Source organism: Sander vitreus, chromosome 19 (assembly GCF_031162955.1).
Source record: "Sander vitreus isolate 19-12246 chromosome 19, sanVit1, whole genome shotgun sequence".
In the NCBI taxonomy this organism is placed as follows: domain Eukaryota; kingdom Metazoa; phylum Chordata; class Actinopteri; order Perciformes; family Percidae; genus Sander; species Sander vitreus.
In genome coordinates this window covers 14,705,749-14,711,353 of record NC_135873.1, presented here as the reverse complement: position 1 = coordinate 14,711,353, position 5,605 = coordinate 14,705,749, and the positions used below count along the sequence as shown (strand labels likewise).

Genomic DNA, 5,605 nt, shown 5'->3' with positions numbered 1-5,605 from the left:
CCGGGTAACTGAAAGAAATCCAGGACGTGTTGATCTTGATTCGTAGTACAGGCCTCTGGTGACATGACATGAGTGATGACAAGACAAGTCAGCCGGTCAATCAATCCATCTCTTGGGTCCAGACTGAAATATCTCAACAACTATTGTCATGACATCTTGTACAGATATTCATGGTCCCCAGAGGATGTAGCCTAATGACTTTAGAGATCCCCTGACTCTTCTTCTAGCACCACTGTGAGGTTGACGTTAGTGGTTTTAAGTCAGATATCTCAGCAACTGTTGGATGAATTGCTATGAAATGTGATGTCCCCTAACATTGATACTGTGACCATGTTAGCATGCTACCGTACCTAGCTAGGAGAGACCTAGATTATGAGACTTCGACTTACTTATTCCACTGTACTTGCCTACAAAATAAAAAATGAAGCAGTTGTATCAGGCCTCTCTGTACAGTTTTGAATGCAAATGATGACGTGAAGTACAAAGACAAAGTAGTTAAGGGAGTTTATTTAAAGGGATGAGTGATTTTAGCAATTGTACAGCTAGCTTAATTCTTTTCATAAACAAGTAGGCTAGTTTCACTGCTTTCTTTTTATACTTTCCACAGAGCATTGACCGCAGACACGTCATGATCTTTACCTCAGTTGTTCTCAGACCACACTGTGCTGTCTCTTCCTGTCAAACAAGTGATGTGTATCACTCCCTCCTCCCTCCACACACCATCACACCATTTCACTCGCCCTATAAATAAGTATGGCAGTCATTAGTGTCCTTTCTGCCTCTTCCTCCATCACACATTAAGCATGCTCTTTTTCCACTCAGACAAAATAAGAAAGACACTTTGACCGAGAGAGAGACAGAAAGAAACAACAAACAGCAAATACAGAGACATTATTCTAAATTCATTTTTTGGCAGTAGACTCCTCCCACACACTATCCACGAGACAGCAGGTCTCATATTTCAGACACTGCAAAGTTATACATTGTTTGTCGGGCTATTTCGGTGACTTTGCGCGGGTATGGAGTGCCGTGGGCTGCCAGCCGTGACGGAGCTCCAGCTACCTCACAGCAGGCCGGGGTCTGTGAAGGAAGGCAGGCCGGGGGGGGCGAGGCAGCAACACAGGCAGCACCGGCCGCTGAACTCTGACACACAGTCGGACAAAATTTGCAATTAGCCATCAATTTTCGTAAAACGGCCCATATTTGACCTCTACATAAAAAAGTCTCAGAAGTGAATTTAGTGGTAAAATAGCAGATGAACAACGTATACAATTTCTGAGATCTGCGCGACCTATTCAGAAGACTACCTGATCTCAGGTCAGTGCTGTAGCCTATGTAAATGTTTGGGCATGACAAAGAAAGAGACTAGAGCCAAATGAGGAGGAGCCCCGAGTTGACGTCAACTAGACGGCTCGTTGAGATTTGCCCGTTTTCAGAGGCAGTTTCAAATTGTGAGATTTGCAGAGGAAAGAGGTGTCAATGGGATGTTGAGGTTCTATGTATGTCCTAGTTACCCACTAAACTGACATTATTCAACTATGACAAGGTAAAATCGGTTTTGCATTCTATCACACCTTTAACATAATGAAGCATCAGTTCCACTCTGAGCTGCAGTTCCAGATGTTTCCTGACTCTATCTGGTGGCAGCATACACAACATGTGGCTCCAGCTCTCTCTCTGATGCAGGCCTGCTGCCTCTTTTGGGTTTTGCCTGGAAATGTAGAGCTGCGTAGTTCAGTTCATCTGAGCCCAGATCCTGTAAATCAGAGTATTCAGAGTCACACACTCTGTAGCTGAGTTAGTCAAACAATCCGTAAAATGTCTTTGTAGTTTCACAAAGGAATCATTTAAACTAAAATGAGTGTTACCCACAGCTTAGCTAAGAACAAACATGCTTTGGAATATAATCCCAGCTGTGTTGCACATTTAAATTAAAACTAAGAAAAACAGTTGAATGAATATGCCGAGGTTGTTCAAACTACATTAGGACATACTGTAGGCCACATAATATGACAAACTAAAATGGCCTCACCCTACAGTGGTTCTATTTTGTTTTAAAATTACCATTTTCTAGAGCATCTTTAAAACCATAACACACAGTTTATAGAAGTTAATGCTGGGTTCACCTTGTTTCTTTCTGGCTGCAGTTCTTCATTCACAGCTCAATGGAAAAAACACAAAAGTTTAATTAATTCGTCATTACTGTCCATATACTTTGCTTTGGATTTATCCATCATGTGCATCAAATTATAGATCAACTGTACCTGTCTGAAGTCTCCTGATTTTAACAGCCAGAACAATGACGACTATAGTGAGGAAAACAGTCAGAACAGTCAGAAAACCCAGGATCACACTCATTCCATCAGACTCCTCTACAAGACAAATGACAGAATAAATGTCTGTTTTTAAAAGACATGTTTAAGATTGAAATTACTGGCTCTGTGGTAACTCGCATAATGAAAAAGGAGAACCTTACTTTCAGTCTTTACATCCACTCCAAAATCAGATTCACCGTCACCTTTAAAACATATAATTTATATAATTTGACACGTATTGGTTTCTTGTTTGAATTTATGCTGTTTTCATACGACTGTGACAATAAATGTGAGATAAACTGTAAATATGATGGAAACAGATCTCTGAGGCTTAACTACAATCTTACCTTGAACTTTTAAATGTGTTGCACTGGCGAAGACTGTATGTCCTTGTATGTAAAATCCCACAGAAATACAGTCCAGAGTCAGATAAATCCACTCTCTTGATTTTAAGAAAGACAGTAGAGATGTTGGAGCTCATCTCAAATCTATTTTCAAATCCATCACAAAACGGTTTTCCATCATCATATGAGTACATAGAGGAGACACAGCTGGGCTTGGTTCTGTTGATCACTCTGAACCATTCTGTTGTAGTTGGAGTGCTGGAATTGTTGGAGCACATCAGAGTGACGTCTCCACCAGACTGGACCTCCACAGTGTGAGACTCAGAAGCTGAGACAGAGATCCAGCCTGAAAACAAACAGCAGAGACACAAAGAGAGTTATCCCTGAGTGTATAATTCAGCACTTACTGGCAACAACAACAATATCTCAGTGCTGAGAATAACCGAGTATCAGTACTTACTGAGGCTGCAGAGAAGTAAAGCTGTTACAAAGGTAAAGTTCCTCATTGTGCATTTAAACGTGTCACTGCAAGGATAGTTTGTACCGCTGAGCTCTTATAAAGGAGTCAAGAGAGGCGGGGTGTCTTGACTTTCATCTTACCGCTCACAGTGAACTGTCAATGCAATGCCTTTACACATAATATATTTAAGTTCCGGAACATTTGGTTCTTGAATCTTATTTTAATATTTTATATCTGTCTGATGCAATATGAGATAAAAACTTTCACAAAACATATCGGTGACTCCTTCAGTTATATACAGCCATAATTTAAGACTAATGACCACCAACATGCCTTTTCAGATTTCTGAACCATTCTCCCCCTCTATTGAAGCCCTTTCCTTTTTTTTCAATTTACATAAAAAGCATTTGTTGAAACTTGAAAGAAGTCGAAATACTGCAAAAAAAATGAAAACATCAGATATGTTTTGACCAATGAGACTGTAAGGTTTCCCACATTAATACCTGAAATAAACATAAATGCAATATTTCATGTTTTCTACATTGTTTTCCAATGTCAATCTCAGACAATGTGTCTTCCATTGTCTGAGATTTGATGGGCAATCTTTTAATTACATCATCTGCAATGATTTAATGGCCCACAACTGGAGAATTTGCAGCACCAACTCTCCATAAACCAACTCATCAAAATATGTAGGCTACCTAACAATAGTGGATGGGAATTTGCATTCATTCGCATTTTGTTTTTTAAAGGTTAGCTACATTTGAATGTACATTTTTTTTCTCCACCAAAGCAAAGTCAGTCGGCCAGTCAGTCGTTCCACCTCTTGGGTCCAGACTGAAATATCTCAACTATTATTGTCATGATATTTTGTATGATATTCATGGTCTTCAGAGGATGAAGACTTGTGACTGTAGAGATCCCCGGACCGTTCTCTAGCACCACTGTAAGGTGGACTTTCGTGGTTTTGGATGGATTGCTATGCAATGTGTTGTCCGCTAACATGGATACAGTGAACATGTTAGCGTGCTAACGTACCTATAGCTCAAAGCATCTTAGAGTCTAAATACAGCCTCACAGAGTCACTAACATGGCTGTGGACTCTTTATAGTGCATAATGGTACTTTACAAGGCAGATTTCTCAATGTGGCTAAGCTCTAGCCAGGTTAGCCATTGTTAGTAATACCAACAGTTAACAACGGATTACACCGTGGTGCACTTTGGTGCATGCAAAAAGCGTAACAACATGTCCACAGATAGAAGTTGGACAGGACTGTGTGTATGACTGATTTAGTGAGACACAAATAAGACAGAAGTGCTCACAACTGTTGATGCACGGAGCAGCCATGTTCGAATTTGAGCTCGCGGTACTGCGAGGTTGTCTGAGTTCCGAGCTCGGGGCGTTTTTCCAACTTTGACCTCGGAAAATCCGACTTCCGAGTACAAATGGGACGCAGTATTGGTGCTTACCCAGTGCTAGTACTAGCTCTACTCAGCTTGGCTCGACTTGGCCACGGTGCCCCGTCCTGCATTTTCCATTGCAGATTCAGTACCCTTCTCCGGGAACCATCACCTTATCGTGGTGGAGAGGTTTGTGTGTCCCTATGAACCTGAGGGCTGTGTTGTCTGGAGCTTTGTGCTCCTGGTAGGGTCTCCCAAGGCAAAGTGGTCTCAGGTGAGGGGCCAGACAAAGAATGGTTCAAAAATCCTATGAAAAATCGAGGAAGGGATGAAGTGACCCTGCCCGGAGGAAGCCCGGGGCCCCCGTCTGGAGCCAGGCCCAGATGGAGGGCTCGTCAGCGAGCGTCTGGTGGCCGGGTTTGCCACGGAGCCCGGTCGGGCACAGCCCGAAAAAGCTACGTGGCGGACATCCCTCCATCCCATGGGCCCACCACCTGTGGGAGGAACCGCTGGGGGTCGGGTGCGCTGCCACATGGGTGGCAGTGAAGGTCAGGGGCCTCGACGGACCAGACCCGGGCAGCAGAGGCTGGCTCTGGGGGACGTGGAATGTCACCTCTCTGTGGGGGAAGGAGCCGGAACTTGTGCGGGAGGTGGAGCGCTACCGGTTAGATCTGGTGGGGCTTACCTCTACGCACAGTCTTGGTTCTGGAACCATACTCCTGGATAGGGGTTGGACTCTTTTTCTTCTCCGGAGTTGCCCAGGGTGTGAGGCGCCGGGCGGGTGTGGGGATACTCACAAGCCCCGGCTGGCGCCGCTACGTTGGAGTTTAACCCGGTGGGACGAGAGGGTCGCCTCCCTACGCCTGCGGGTTGTGGGGGGAAAACTCTGACTGTTGTTTGTGCATATGCACCAAACAAGAGTTCAGAGTATTCGGCCTTCTTGGAGACCTTGAGTGGAGTCCTGCATGGGGCTCCAGTCGGGGACTCCATAGTTCTGCTGGGGGGACTTCAACGCGCACGTGGGTAATGATGGAGACACATGGAGAGGCGTGATTGGGAGGAACGGCCTCCCTGATCTAAACCAG

General features: G+C 44.1%; 1 long non-coding RNA gene across 1 annotated transcript; it reads right to left on the bottom strand.

Annotated features, from left to right (window-relative positions):
* Positions 1 to 489: 489 nt before the first annotated feature.
* Positions 490 to 2,352, bottom strand: LOC144534459 (uncharacterized). Its single transcript, XR_013503550.1, has 3 exons — positions 2,265 to 2,352; positions 2,127 to 2,161; positions 490 to 1,756 (listed from the first exon to the last, which is right to left on the bottom strand). It is a non-coding gene; the product is annotated as an uncharacterized LOC144534459 (long non-coding RNA).
* Between the last annotated feature and the right edge of the window lie 3,253 nt (positions 2,353 to 5,605).